Raw genomic sequence first — 15,669 nt, forward strand, 5'->3', positions numbered from 1 at the left:
TAAAGGATTATCTTTATGATGTTCTATTTAAAGGTAAGTTATAAATTTATGTTCTTTTATTTGGATGGAAGCAGTTTTTAAAAACAAATATTGTGATATAATAATATATTTATTTAGTCTTTTTAGAATAGTGTTAAAAAATAAATTAGACTAAATACATATTTTTTATTATATTAAAATATGTGTTTTTTTTAAATTAAGGATATTGTTTGATCTCTATCAATTAATTTAGTTATAGCAATTAGTTCAATGTTTTGGCTATCATTTTTAAATATTCCAGTCCTCTTGTTGTAGGATATAGTTGGACTTGCTGTTGTAGATATAAATACATTTGAGCAGTTTGTCTAGAGAGTTTTGGTTTCAGTTGTATGACTGATTGCTGCATACGTAGTTCCTGAAAGCTTTGCTCTTTTTGTATAGCTGAGACTAGCTTGTGTAATGTGGGTGTTGTACGTCCAGTAGAAGAGAGGAAGGCATTGTGCCAACCTTCAACAGCATTGTTCGTTTTTGCTTCTTGGTTGAGTGTTGGTAGATAGACATTCCACCAGGGAATTGCAAATTTTGGCTGGCGTCTGTGGCCTGACCTATGTAGTCTTCCTACCCAGTTGTCCTCAAAGTAATCTAAAAGTGGGGCAAGTCTTTGCTCATTTTGGGTGTAGAAAGGACTTTCAATTAACAAATTGTAATGTTCGGCCACATCAGTTACTGGTACATATGCCAGAGCAATGAGATGTTTGATCTGGTATGCAAAATTTATATTTGTTGCATACTCAACACTAAGGGCAGATTTTTGTAAATGTCTCCAGAGACATTGATTGAAATGAAAATAACATCCTTGAATGGATGTGTGTGGGTACGTTTTCAAAATAGAATTAATCATAGCTTGCTCGAAGTCTATGATGATTTTCATTGGGAAGTAGTCAGAACTTTGTTCCTTTATTTTTTGTAAGATTTCAGAGTAAGTAGTGGCTTGTTTGTTTGGTAATAAACAATATATGAAGGGGATACAGGTATTATGATATTGCCCATGAATTGTGTATAACTGGTAGAAAGGTTTTGGGCATATAGAAAAAGTACCATCCATCATCCAAGTAGTACTTTCAGTTAATTTTTTTATATTGTTATTAGTTGCAAACATGATTATTCTTTTGTCCTTGCTATGATTGTCATAAAATATAAATGGCTCCTCATTATGAGTAATTACAAGCTCTGGCGGAATTATGACTTCTTCAAAAGTTTTTGGAGTTGGTATATTGGGTCTACTTGCTTTTTTGGTTCTTGCTATTGTTCTTTTAATGGTAGCAATAGATGGTAGCTGACCTCTTGCTTCTTTGGGAACTTTAGGTAGTAATTCTTTCAGAATTACGTTGGTAGGTAATTCTGATCTGGTACTGAATTCCTTGATATTTTCAAGAGTGGATCTCACTTCTATTTCAGAGATGTTTGGTGGGTGATTATGTTCAGTGGTATTTATAACACTAGTTTCCCTTGTTGTAGCACGGCCATAGCATTTATTGGAGTAATATTTTGTACACTTCCAATTCACTTTAAGGTCTTTTTGTTTCTCTTGAGTATAAATGTAGCCCATATAGCATAACAAAAATTTCCCTTTCTGAGAAGTAATAAATCTTGCATCATCAGTCATTCTTTACTTCTGGTATCTAGAAAAGTTAATATACAAATATTAATACAATATGAAATGTATAAAAGATTTTAAATAAAGCTAGTATTCTTCTAGTAATTTACTTATCAACAGTAATGTTCTATTTATCGAAAGTAGATGCTTGTTCAGTTAGATGTTGTTCTTGTATTGCCACGGTCTGTTGAGAAATAATTAAGTATGTTATAGGAAAAGTTACCACTTTTTTGCTTGGTAACTTATTTTTTACGTTATAATGTCTCTAAAAATAGTTTTGTTTATTGAATGTAAAAAGAGAAATTTCCAAGATTATACTAACAGATGCATAAAAAGAGTCATTTTTATTTCTAGTACATTCTATAGAGTTTATAAAGACTAGTTATGTTTTATTTATGAACTTACCAAGAGAATTATAGTAGTAGCAGAATGTTTGTTCTTTGATGTGAATTATCTGTTTTCTGTACCTTTGAGTTCTGTTTAGAGAGAAAGATGATGAAAATTACTAATGCGTTTATATGTAATATAAATAATACACATTTGTTATAAAGCATTGTTACTTAATTGCTAAAATGAATCGGGGATGATACATGTATTATGAGTAAAAGCACAAAAAACATATTTAAGAACAGGAAGATTATACTAACAGATGCATAACAAGAGGCATTTTATTTCTAGTACATTGCATAGAGTTTATAAAGACTAGTTATGTTTTATTTATGATCTTACCAAGAGAATTATAGTAGTAGCAGAATGTTTGTTCTTTGATGTGAATTATCTGTTTTCTGTACCTATGTGTTCTGTTTAGAGAGAAAGTTGATGAAAATTACTAATGCGTTTATATGTTATATAAATAATACACATTTGTTATAAAGCATTGTTACTTAATTGCTAAAAAGAACCGAGGATGACACATGTATTATGAGTAAAAGCACATTAAAACATATTTAAGAACAGGAAGAAAATATTTTTTACACAGCATTGTAACTTTTTTTTCCAAAAAATTCTGCCAGCACAATATGTATTAAGATTTACAGGCTAAGAAACAAAGTATAGAGTTTTAAATTAGGCCAATAGTTGGCTAAGAACGCTAAGTAAATGTTAAACATATGTAGATACCTTTTTTAAATGTAAAGTGTCCTGTATCTTGAAGTTGAAGTATAACTTGATTTGTTTGTAGAGTCTGTTTAAAGGTAAAGTACATAAAGAAATAACAAATTAGGTTACAAATCTTGGTCTATAATTAATAGACAAAAAAATTAGAATTTATTAACAGAGTTATATGATTACTTACTTGTAGTTTTAGGACGAATTTTCTTGAAGAGAAGAATATAGATGGTGCTCCCAAAATTGGCAGTATGTGGTCACGAAGAATATTTCCTGCAACTTGTATGGCTGTTTGTGATTGGTTTATATAGTCTATGTGTAATTAAGTTTGCCATCTGATTGGTCAGATATGTAAAGACGAGTTACTATTGGTTAGTTTGAATTTTTTTTAAGTAAAACATTTAAGATATATCTTCTTATATAGTTTATGTTAAGGAATTAAAATGATATATTTATGTAAAATAAAAGTCTTGTTATAAATAAAGTTTATGTAAAATGAGTACTAAGTATTAAATAAGTATGTTTACAAAGAGTTTATATACAAATTGCGTCAGTTAGCGAAAACATAATATTGTACACTAAATGTTACTTAATAATTTGAAAATACATTAGTGAAGTCATTAGAAATGTGTGTATTACTTAGAGAATAGATTTATTGGTGTTATATATAAAAAAGGAGTATAATTTAGCTATCGATATTTTGATATTGACGAAAATAGTGCTATCGAAATTTTTGTATTCGATATTATTGTAGTGTGGTATTTGTAGTATTGAGTGTCGATATTATGGTAATCGAAAATAATGCTAACGATATTTCTGTAGACGATATTTTTGTGCATCAATATAGTTTGCTCGATATTTTTGTAGTTTACATGTTAAGTATAGGGTGTCGATATTAGTGCTATCGATATTAGAGACTCGATGTTATAGTAGGTCGATTTTTTGGAAATCGATATTCTGTCAGTGATTCCAGTCATACCTCTAGTTACTCCTTTGTCTGGCTGGTCTTGTTCCCTGATCAGACAGTTAATCAAAAAACGTAAAAGTATATTTTTAACCTCTACTTTTCTTTGTTCCATGGCCTCTTCTATACTCTCGGGTCCCTCCCCCGTTCTAATGAAATTGTATATTTTGTCTAATTTTTCCTTCATGCCTGGTAATGGAATCAGATACTCTGCAGCGCTTCTTAGTCGTAGTGAGTACATGAGCATTGGACCCACACCTGGTACTGGATCGTATATACAATGTGTAATCGTTACATTATGCTTATAGGGTGATGCTGTCATTTGTGGCGTTCGTTCTAGTCCTAACCCTTGCAATGTTCGGGATGTTTGTGGTGATGCTGGTGGCCCCCCTCCCGCTGCGCCTTGGCCTAAGTCGTCTTTCACGGTCGGTGGAGGAGGCAGTTGTGTAAGCTGATCCTGTGATGGGGGCAGAGGGAGAAAAGGATTGTTGACGGGGGGGACAGGAGCAGGGAGAACTGCGTTAACATAATCCGGAGCAGGCTCCGCTAGATAGGAAGAAATAAAGGCCTCAGCTTCTGTCTGTTTATGCCTATGTACTTTAGTCGAAATCAGTGGTGGCGGCAAACTACCAGGTACTTCGGAGGGGGTCACTTTAACTAGTCCTTCAGCGAGGACGGGATACATACCTTTGATAAGGGCATTTCTTTCTCGATCTGCTTGTTCTGCCTTAACCCGTTCCCCCTCTTCCTTTAGTTCTTTTTCTCTGGCTTTTTCTGCTGCCTCTTTACTTCTCTCTGCTTTGTGGAATTCTTTCTCTGTTCTCCTATGCGCTTCTTTATGCCATAACTCAATGGCATCTTTCTGGGACTGTCTAGCTTTCTTTTTCCATAGTGCTTCCTCTACTCTCATGATGCATTCAGCATCCCATGTTCCTGAGGCAGGCCATCTATATTCCTCTTCTAGATCCTTCGTGTAATCTACCCATAAGTCTAAAAACAGTATGGCATCTAGCCCATGTTTCTGGTACATAAAATGACCAGGTGTGTCTCTAGGCGGGACGGGAACTGACTCTTCGAGTATCCCTTTCCTAGTCCCTATCTGACGTAGTTTCGAAAACAATGGCATGTTAGAACTAACTTTAACGAAAGCACAATATACACAAGAATAGACTGAAAACAACCATTCACACTACAACATTAAAACATTAAAAACAGATACATCCTAACTAGTACATGAATAAAACATAAACCTGAAAAACTGTTTACTTTATGTACTGCAAAACAGTACAACCATACCGGTCTCGTGAAGAGACACGTCTTTACCGTGCCTGTGTACCCAGACACGTCTTTACCAGGCTCAAATAAATGAACCCATCTCTATGCGTTCCCAATAACGGTACTCACTGGGAAGCAGAACTGAAGGCCTAGGAAACTCGATACTGCTTGACTGCTACTGCTGCTCATGCGCGTGCGCCTCGGAACAGGTGGGCCTTGTGATACCTCGGACCTTGCTCTCTCGGCTTGGGCTCTGGTTGGGATGGTCCGCAATCCTCACCGCCTCGTGTGGATGCCTGGTCGCAGTCTCCGTCTCCTCCGTTGGCCTGAGGGAGTAGGCAGGAAGTCCAGCTGTCGTGTACACTTGAAGTCCGTCACGGCTGTAGAAGGGGGCAGGGGGCTGGACCTACATCTCCGGCGCGTGGGGAAGGGGACTTGTCCCTATTCGGGCGCCAGATTATGTGGTAAATAAATAATTACCCAGTCAGAATTTCTATACATTAACAAGGATCATGCATATAATGAGAGGCAGAGTCCGTGGTGTCCGATTCAGAAGGGCTTTAATTCAGTAACTCGAGTTAAGGGAGAATCGGGTTCCATCACCACTAGGGATCAGGAAGGATCGTCATCTGAATCTTTATTCACAGAACACATTATATATAGTTAAAATGTACGTTAACTTGCATAGAGAAGGCGGAGCGCTCCAGGCGGAGCAAGTGAAAGAGAGAGATAAGAGCAAATGGGCGTGAAAAGGGCGTGAAAAGGGCGTGTTAGAAGGCGTACACGTGGGTGTTTACTTGATGAGTCATAGATGTGTCATAGGTGGGTGGATACACGGAAGGGGTCTGCATGGTCAGCAGGAACCTTTACCCTACTTGTGCGCAAACTTGATCATGACGTGGAATTGACGTGTAACTGGGGGAAGCTGGGGGGAGCTGACTTTCGTGCTAGTAGAGGAGTCTTGAATATCAGGACGACCTGCACCTCTGGTATTATCTGATATCTTGAGTTCGGGGGATGTATTGTCTGAAGTAAAGGTCGCTCGAGCAGAGGCTGCTCATCACTAAATGCTAGTGTGTGCATATATTTCTTAGTGCATTGCGGGGGCCATAGGCCTTCTATGGATGCGAGTTCTGTAAATTACTTGAATGGAGACAGAAAGGCTAGGCCCTATCTTCTGCAGGCGGAATATGTTTACCCTTTTCATTAAGCAGGAATGTGTTTCTGTGGAGCAGAGCAGATAGCTGTAGGCAAAATACTGTCTTGGCAGGCCTAGCTGGGCACCTCTCGGCTGAGCAGGAAGTATGTGAGAGGTCAGGGATGCATAGCTAAACTGCAGTTTTCAGAGTGTCAGGAGGCATGGAGCCTCAATTCGGGTCCTGGCTCAGCTGAGCCACAAAAACGAGTTCATCTCGACTTTTAAACGTGCACCATGTAAATGCATTGGAAACATAGGCCTCAGTGCAGAATTAACGTTTCTTTCATGGAGGGCCTGGTAACTGACATGCTAACATTGGACGGAAATGCAGAAGCTTTATTATTACAGGCATGAGAGAGGAATTACATGGTGCCATGGACATACATGGGGTATATGTACATACATAGGGTGCATGTAGGGGACACACTGGCCACGTAAAATTTCTATTTCCTCAGGACCTCGGTTTGCAGGTCCGAGACGTCCGTAGTGAGGCTCGAGGTTTTGATGTCTAGGGACTTGACTCGCTCATTTGTCTTGCACAAGTCCGCTCTAATCAGATTAACCTCAATCGCTAGGGTGTCCACATTGAGCGCCATCACCTCATGTTGTTGATGCATCTCGGCCTTCATGCCTTCAATGGCGCCCATCACGTCGCGGAGCGTGGGGTCCTGAGCTTCAGGCGACACTTCACGATGTGAATCTTTGGGTCTCGCAGAGAATCCGGGCGAGCTCTTCGGCTGAGCTTACCGCTCCATATTGTTGGACTGCGAGTACGTCATCTTTTTGCTGGACCGAGGCTTTGATGTATCGGAGTCTCCTTTGCCAGCCATGGTTGGTCACCAGGCCACCTCTTTCGTCTACACACTGGGGCCTCGCCGGCCCACCGAAGCTAGGAAGCTGCTGCCTCGGCCGCTGCAATCCGTCTGGTGCATGCTCACTCCGCAACTCCGCTGACTCCGCTATGAGACGGATCGGACAATCGTGCACCAACAAGTAGTCCCTCGCCACCTCCGTCCGGCAGTGTCGCATCTGCCAGCCCAAGCCCGGGCCCTGGTCCCACTGCGGCCCTCGAACTTCCACACGGTGTAACTGCACCAAGGACATCAATATCCCACTAACGTGGACCAGGATATTTAACAGTATTAATGCGGAGGATCGGAGGGTCTACGGAGCTCCGAGCTCACGCGGCCATCTTGGTTGCCCACGAAGCTCCTCCCCCTATTTCATACTTTTAACTATATAAGAACTAACAAACAGATTATAAACCTAAACGAAACCAAGGTTTTAATACTTACTAGTACTGTCAGGAAAGCCACAGAACAGATGGTAACTGTCAATGGAATAGTCCTCGGAATCAGGGAAATCGGTTTCCTGAAATACATCTTGAACTTAGGGAAGGGGTTTAACCCCTTTGCTGCTGATGACGAGCTCAGCTCGTCATCAGCCACGGGTGGCATGTGCTGATGACGAGCTGAGCTCGTCATGTAACGCGGCTTTTTAAAAAAAGCCGCGCAGCGCAAAAATCGCCGCAGCAGCGATGAGGTTAAAGGTAAGCCAGTAAATAAGTTTATTTATTTATTTAAGAAGTTTTATATAGCACTGGCCTGACCCGAGGGTATCAGAGCGCTTTACAACAGATACATTGAAGAGAATCACATAAAACATTAAGAGTGCAGGTCGATGGTGGTGCTACAGTGTAAGATGTTTCTGAAATACCGAAGTTCATTGTCAGGTATTTGCTAACAGTGCACTTTGGAAGGTGGGAAATATTTACCCGCACCGACAGGTTTCATCCTATTTTGGAGTAAATTTTCTAATACCGTTAAATTCCCAAAGGATTCCAGAAGTCAACTGGGGATTCTGAGACGGTCATTAATTCACACTAGTAGCGGTGAATTTTTTTTTAAATCCATGCTACTTGTGTGGCATGTTAACTTTTATGCATGTATAACTCCTCACAATGTGGATTTACTAATGCATGAATTTAAAGCACAATTGTACTATAAAACTTTTTTTCTTCAACGGTATGATATTTTTCCAGTGGAGAACCTATTCCACTTTGCTTTTATCTGTTTTTTTAGCATTCCCTCTCTATTTCCACCATGAGTCCAGATGTATTGCTGTTCTTGACAAGAGTGCATTTCGAGTGTGTGACTGAAGGAAATGATTTCAATAAAATGCTTATGAAGACCATACAATTTACAATTTTCTGTTCATCTAATTTCCAAAGAGACACACGATATCGGCTCCCATCACACGCTCTTCCAGTGAGGAGCCGACATCACACGGTGGCAGGGAAAACGAGCTGAAAACCACTGCAAATACTGGTATTCCAGCTTGTTTTTTGAGGCTTTAAACTGACAACTTCCATTAAGGGGTGTGAAAAATCCCCAGGAGGTCAGCACCAGCCTCAGCAAGCTTTTTTTCTTCTTTTTTTGGGGAGGAGGGGGATTTGGGCGGGGTGAGGTTCAAAAGTGCCTCATAGGTACTTCGCCGCAAGAGGCCCGCCCCCTTCAAGGCCCACTCCCTACTCACACAGTGAGATTGTTCTTCAAGGAGGCAGGGATGGAAATGTAAAGGAGGACTACAGGAGTATTACTTTCCATACTGCAAATGCCTTTGTGAATAGGCCCTCTTGGGTAGAATACCTCATATAACACTGAAAATTTACAGTACTTCTTAGGTTGCTCTACGTACTGAGAGGGAGGGGCGGCCTCACCGACCTTTTTGTGCATTTGGGCTACGTGGGTGTAGCCTAAAAGTATCCCAATGGGTTTTGTAGCCCAACGGCTACATGGTTCCCTGCACCTGCCATCAAACACTATTTTAGGTTCTGGTGACCTGGTGGCTGGGCGTGTAGGCAGGGAAAGTGTTGTACCTCCCTCTCACCCTAGAAGAAAAGTTTCACGGGGGCGATTTTGGGGTTTTCTTTTTGGATTTTTGGGTTCATGGCCGGAGTTGAGGACAGGTGAATAGGGCAAGAGAGTTTATTGTATATGTTGTCGCTGAAAACAGGTGCTGCGGGGTTGTTAAGAAGTTGGCTACATTGGCAGAAGTTTTAAATTAAAATGTTGGAAGTTTGTGTTGTGGGCAGGGCGAAGGGAAGTTAAGGCAGGTAGGATAAATTTAGATTAAGGGTTATCTAGTTACAGTTGCAGAAAGGCAGGTAGGGGATTAGGTTTTTAGTAGAGGGAAGGAGTTGGGTGCTGCAATACTGTGTATTTGGATTGTTATGGAATATTATGTAATGTCATGTTATGTGCAGGGTGGGGGATTTATATGGGAATCGTAGGAGTGGGGGAGGGAAAATGGAGTTGCATGTAATTTATGTATAGTGAGGTTTTAGTTTGTAAGGGAATAGCCTAGGCTGGACATTGTGTTTTCAATAAAGCAGCTTTTCTCACACACAAAATGGGTGTTTGTGTTGGCTTGCCCCCCCTCCCTCCCAATGTTGCCTCCCTTTCACCAAGGGGCATGAGGTGTCATTGCCAGTCCCCCACTGGGCTGGCAGTTGATATAAAAATCAGACTTGGGCTGGTTAAGGACACATTAATGTATGCAGAGTGAGCAGGGGCAGAGGCCCTGAGCAGAAGTGCCCTCACCTATATTCAGGTGTGGTTCACCGTTGTGTAATCCGTGCACAAAGAGTCCTGGCAACATTTGTATTTTTTTTACCTCAGTGAATTTAAGAGAACATGCCTCTTTTAGAGAACACCCTTTTCCTACTTAAAACATTGAAGCAGTGGTTTGGGGAAAAGCGCACCTGAACACGCAGATGTAGTGTAAGGGTTTTTTGGGCTACCTGGGGCCTATTTTCAATCCCAATCCCCTTAACCTGGGAGGTACCTCCACCAAGCGCACGTGACCGCCAGCACCAGGCACGAGATGGCCTGCTGGCGTGCGCGAGCGCTTCGTGTCATGACAAATCCGGAGCCTCGAATACGTAATTGCCAGAACAAGTTGTAAGGAGAACAGTGGCGCAGCTTGAAAATCAAAGGACGCGGAGACTCGGGCAGGCTGCGCTGAAGGTCACGGCGGAGCCTCTCCAAACTGCAGAGAGCGTTCTTGGAAAATGCCAATTGTATGTGCACTGATACACCACAGAAGGTTTGACCTGCTGCAGGCTTTGTTCTTTTATTGGAATATTTGCATTGAGTTAATGATTCAGCCGAGGCGGATACAGGAAGAAAGCCAGGTCGAGACGGAGAAGTGGATTGAAGGGCCTAGGTAGCTGAAGTGTTGTTTCCACCAGTGAGTGTTTCTCCACAAAGAAGCAGTCAGAAAAAAAAAATACAAACAAATAAAATACCCCCACTTGGAACCATATCACACCACATCTAGGTCAGTCTCCGAAATCCACAATCCCAACTCTTTTAAGGATGGCCCATTGGATTTGTGCTTCGCTTTTCTTCTTTCTTTCATTCTTTGCATTCTACTTTCCTTCCTTCTTTCAGACTCTCCTTTCATTCTTTTATCTTTTGTCTTCTTTAATCATGTTTGATTCCATTGCCACCCTTTATCCGCACCCCACACTTGCAGTATTATCTACTAGCTTCTGTTTCCGCCTTATGGCCTGCGAGTTACAGATAGACGTTAGGTAGTGTTAATAAGAACTATTTATTCTGTCCACTGGAAACCCGAGCTGAAGATTCCCCAAGTATGTCTCTACTCCCAACTGCATGGAGGTCGAGAGAGGACGAGAGTTCCAGGTGCCTAGAAGCAGTTCAATCCAGGTGCTAGACCATTGACTAAAAACCCCTAAAGGTAGAGGGAATTTATTTTCGGTGCACCAAGAAGCAGTGGCAAGGTGCTCTTCACACATATTATTTTTTTTAATCGCAACTGATAGATCTTAAACATGTATTACTGAAATTACATTCTATTGAAAGTATTTTAATTTGAAACACAAGGAAATAAAGTGATTTGCCCAGAATCACATGACGTTAGGTCAAGTGCGATGCTAGGATTAAGAGCCAGGCCAGCAATTTAGAAATTGTATCAGATCACTTTCTGTGGTCTGATAGTGTCATCTTCTTTGGTGAAAGCACCCATGGGCTCAATAGGAAGATATTTTCCTCTGAATTTTCCAATGAAAAATTAAGTATACCCCTAACATCTCTTGCTTAGAGTTCTCATCCTATGAGTGATGTCCGATTAGATCCCAAACCCAAGCAGGCATTATCAAAGGAATAGTTTACAATTCTTGTTGTTGGAGATTGTAAGAGATGCGACTGGGTAAAGAGAACTCTTTTTCCCTAACACTGGAGGGACCCTTTGAAACTCAAGCCAGGGACCTAGGATTTATACCAATTCCTGTCTACACAGTTAGGCATTAATCAGGCACAATAAGTAGACTAGGCACAAGAAGGCATACAGATTCACTAGTCTGATAAACAAAGGTTAGCAGGTAATTTGGACTTTGCAGAATAGGACAGACCCCAGGGTTTCAACGAATGAGGCATCAAGTCACTGCAATAACTCATTATTTGAGTAGGAGAACAGGTGCAGGAAGAAAGTAGGGACAAACTGTGTTTGAGTAGGTGGGGGGGGCAGCTTGGTGTTGAGAGGATCACTAAACCTTGAAGGACACCGATGGCATAACATAAAATAAACTTGTAAGGAAACAGGCTCTTTGCAAGTTTCCCCCCACTTTTTTCACATTTGGACTACTAGCTGTGGGTTTCTCGACTCTGAGAGTGTACAGAGGCCTGCTAACCAGACATCAGTGCCAGTGTCCTAACACCATACAAAAGGTTTGTTGAATTGATTACCCCCAGGAGGCAGGGACCGACTTATTTATAAGTCACTAGTATATGCTACCCTGGGTACCAAGGTCATGTAACACAGAGTGTTCACCCAGGGCAGCAGTACTGATTGTGCCACCCTGAAGGTGTCAAAGTATAAAATGGCTCCCAGCCTGGCACTGCAGACTGGAAGGGCAGTGGTAACACAGCTAGTCCAACTTTGCCATTTAAAACAATGGCAAAGCCACATTTCCCTTGATGCTATATGTAAGTCTCCCCTAAGGAAAGCCTATTGAGCCCTAAGGAAGGGAGCTGTATATTATCAAGTGGGACACATTTTTTAGATATATGTCCTCGCAGCAACACTCCAATATCATTTTGTTGTGAGAGAGTTAGTAGTCCCAATGGCTAACATAGAGTTACCAGCTGACCACTCAACCCAGCTAACGTCTGAAGGGGACTAATGAGATGGGTACTGTAAGGCATCAAGTTAATTGTGCCATTAAACCCGACTTGATACTTAATTCAAATTTAATGTCATTATTCAAGAAATGCAATGTTCAGAAAGTTGCCACTCTGTGACCCAGTTCGTCCAGTGAACTCACACAGTCACTGGCCACCAGACAGTTTTCTGCCCTCATTGGGAGTAGTGTGAATAACTCCCAGGCTTAGGAACAATAGCAGCCTGCTACAGTGCAAGGTGTTGTTCCGACTTGCATTGTAATGGCATGCTTTGTAACAACGCAGTCATTGTAATGACTGCGTTGTAATGGCATGAGTTGTGTTGCATGCGATATAAACAATGTTTACCCTTTTACACGCATCAAAATGCTGCCTGCTGCTTGACTTTTGAGGCAGAGATTGCTGAATACTTAGATGATGTGGCCCTAGTGTGGCTGTCCTTGGGACAGTGGGAATATTTGGTGCAGCCTATTACATTGACGAGGTCAAGGATTCTATACTCTCGCTCCCCAACGTAAAAGCTCTGGGCCTGGATGGCTTAACAGGCAAATTATATAAGGAGATTGCAGATCTACTGGCACAGCATCTTCATTTTGTAAATGAGTCAGCCTATGTTAAGCAGATATTCCCCCCCTCCCTGTGAGAAGCCGTAATTATTGCATTATTGAAACCCAACAAGGAACCCGATCACTGTGAGTCTTGCAGACCGCTCTCGCTAATTAATACTGATGCCAAGATCCTAGCTTAAATACCGGCCACTAGGCTTCAGCCGCTGCTCACCCATTTGGTTCTGCCAAACCAATTAGGGTTTATACCCGCTTGTTCAAGAACGCACAGTTGGCATACTCTCTTCGCATTACTACATCAGCTAGACCCCAATAGGAAAGTGTCAGCGGTGCTCCTGGACGCCGCCAAAGTATTTGATGCATTGAGTGTACATATTTGTTCACAGTCCTACATCGCATGGGGATTCCGCAGATATTTGTATAGTGGATACGTCTGCTACATACTACCCCGATCTCTTGGGTGCATATTAATGGTAAGATATTTGAGGTTCTGCACATCCATAGGGGCACGCAACAAGAGTGTCCTCCATCACCAATGTTATTTGTGCTCACTCTAGAACCCCTGTGAAATGAACAGATGATGGACAGAATGCTAAATTAGTCAAATATTCACCCCCAGTCACAGATCTGGGATAAATTCATCCTTTTTTGCACACCACCCCATTCCAGTTTAGACTCAGTCATATGCAAATCAGTCTTGCCCCTGGTCCCCATGGGAACAGTCCAGCCTAAACTGCTGTATCTTCCTTGGACCATAAACAAGCATCCTGGGCCTGGTTTCTGGGTAACACCCCTCATCAACCGGGCTAGCTTGAATCTGGTGGCGTGGCGAGCACGGGACCCACTTATGGGCATACCCTTCACACGTGAGGGACAAATGTGAAAAGAACAGATGATGAACGGAATGCTGATTTAATCAAATATTCTCCCCCAGTCACAGATCTGGGTTAAATCCATAATTTGTTTGCGCACAATTCCAATTTAGACCCAGCATATGCAAATCAGTTTGACCCTGTTCCCCTTGGGAACAGTCCTTCTCGAACTGCCAGGCCAGGTCTTTCCCGGACCAGAAACAAGCATCCTGGGACCGGTTTGGGGGTAATTCCCCTCATCAGCCAGCCTAGCTTGAATCTGGTGGTGTAGAGAGCACAGAGCCCATGTCTGGGCATACCCTTCCCACTTAGGACGACAAATGCAAAAAGAACAGATTATGGACAGAATGCTGATTTAATCAAACATTCACCCCCAGTCACAGACCTGGGTTAAACCAATCTTTTTTTGCACGCCATCCCATTCCAGTTTAGACCCAGCCATATGTAAATGAGTCTTGGTATAGGAAGGGTATGCCCAGACCGGGGTCCCGTGCTCACTGCACTACTGGATTCAAGCTAGCCTGGCTGATGAGTGGTTATGCCCTGAAACCGGTCCCAGCATGCTTGTTTCTGGTCCAGGGAGGACCTGGCATGGCAGTTCAGGTTGGACTGTTCCCATCAGGAAGAGGGTCAAGACTGATTTGCATGTGGCTGGGTCCACACTGGGGTGGTGTGGTGAGCATAAGAACTATGGATTAAACTGAGATCTTTGTGACAGGAGTTGAATGTTTGCATTGTTTGTATTCCGTCCATCAAATGTTCCTTTTCCACTCTAGAGCCCCTGAAATGCGGATTCGCCAGCAACTTGCAGCTTCCGCATTAAGCTTCCAGCTGCAGCCTCTCAATATGTCTCTCTTTGCAGATGACATGATGTTTTATGTCTGCAGCCCCACCTTACATTTTCCACCAGTAATCAGGCAGTTTATCCGATCGGAATACTACTCAGCCTAAGTATTAATTGGTTGAAGTTGATAATTTCACTTCTGACCCAGAGTGCGTAGCCCCACCCACTGGACTTTCCACTGGAGTGGAGCACGGACCCGGTTAAATATTTGGGGATCTGCATCCGGTTGTTCGATATAATTATGGTCGAGATGTCTCCAAATTGAAGGAACAAGTAGCCAGATTGTTGAGACTGCCCCTGTTGCTTTTGGACAGAGTGGCTGTCATGAAAATGATAGTGCTCCTCAGATTTCTTTATTAATATACCTATTGTTCTGCTGCAACACTTTTTTTTAAAACAGTTAGGTCCCACATGATAACATTGGCATGGGCGGGGAAGAAGCGTAGGATTAGCTGGGATACGCTGACCCTACCATATGCAGAGGGGGGCTTTAGTGCACCGGACTTAAACTTGTATTATTTGTTTGCTCAAGCACAGTATGCACACTATTGGTATCACTCCCCCAACTATACATCGCACTTGGAGGAGTACGATGACACACATCTCATTGCACGCAAAGCCCTTTCGCTGGACAGACTTTCAGATGTCTCTTGATTGGAGATTAACACTATTCACTGGAACACGAGGGCCTGGAGGACACTTCAGGTGGGAGCCCAAAAGGACTCTTTATATGCTCCATCACTCCCTCTGTTGTTTCACCCGGCCATATCAGTCACACATGAGGCCGAAGCGCTCGCCATGCTGGACAAAGTGGGTCTGTGTACAATGGGGACGCGTATCCTGAGGGGCATTTTGTTGCCTTAGCTGACATCTCCTACACGCAGTGTCAGACCCCGCAATTGACATTCATATACTATCGTCTTCGGGATACCCTGAGAGAGCTGTATCCCTCTTTCCCTGATGAGCCTCCTGCACTTGGAGCACTTCAAACTTTACTCACT

Source organism: Lissotriton vulgaris, chromosome 10 (genome assembly GCF_964263255.1).
Source record: "Lissotriton vulgaris chromosome 10, aLisVul1.2, whole genome shotgun sequence".
Lineage (NCBI taxonomy): Eukaryota > Metazoa > Chordata > Amphibia > Caudata > Salamandridae > Lissotriton > Lissotriton vulgaris.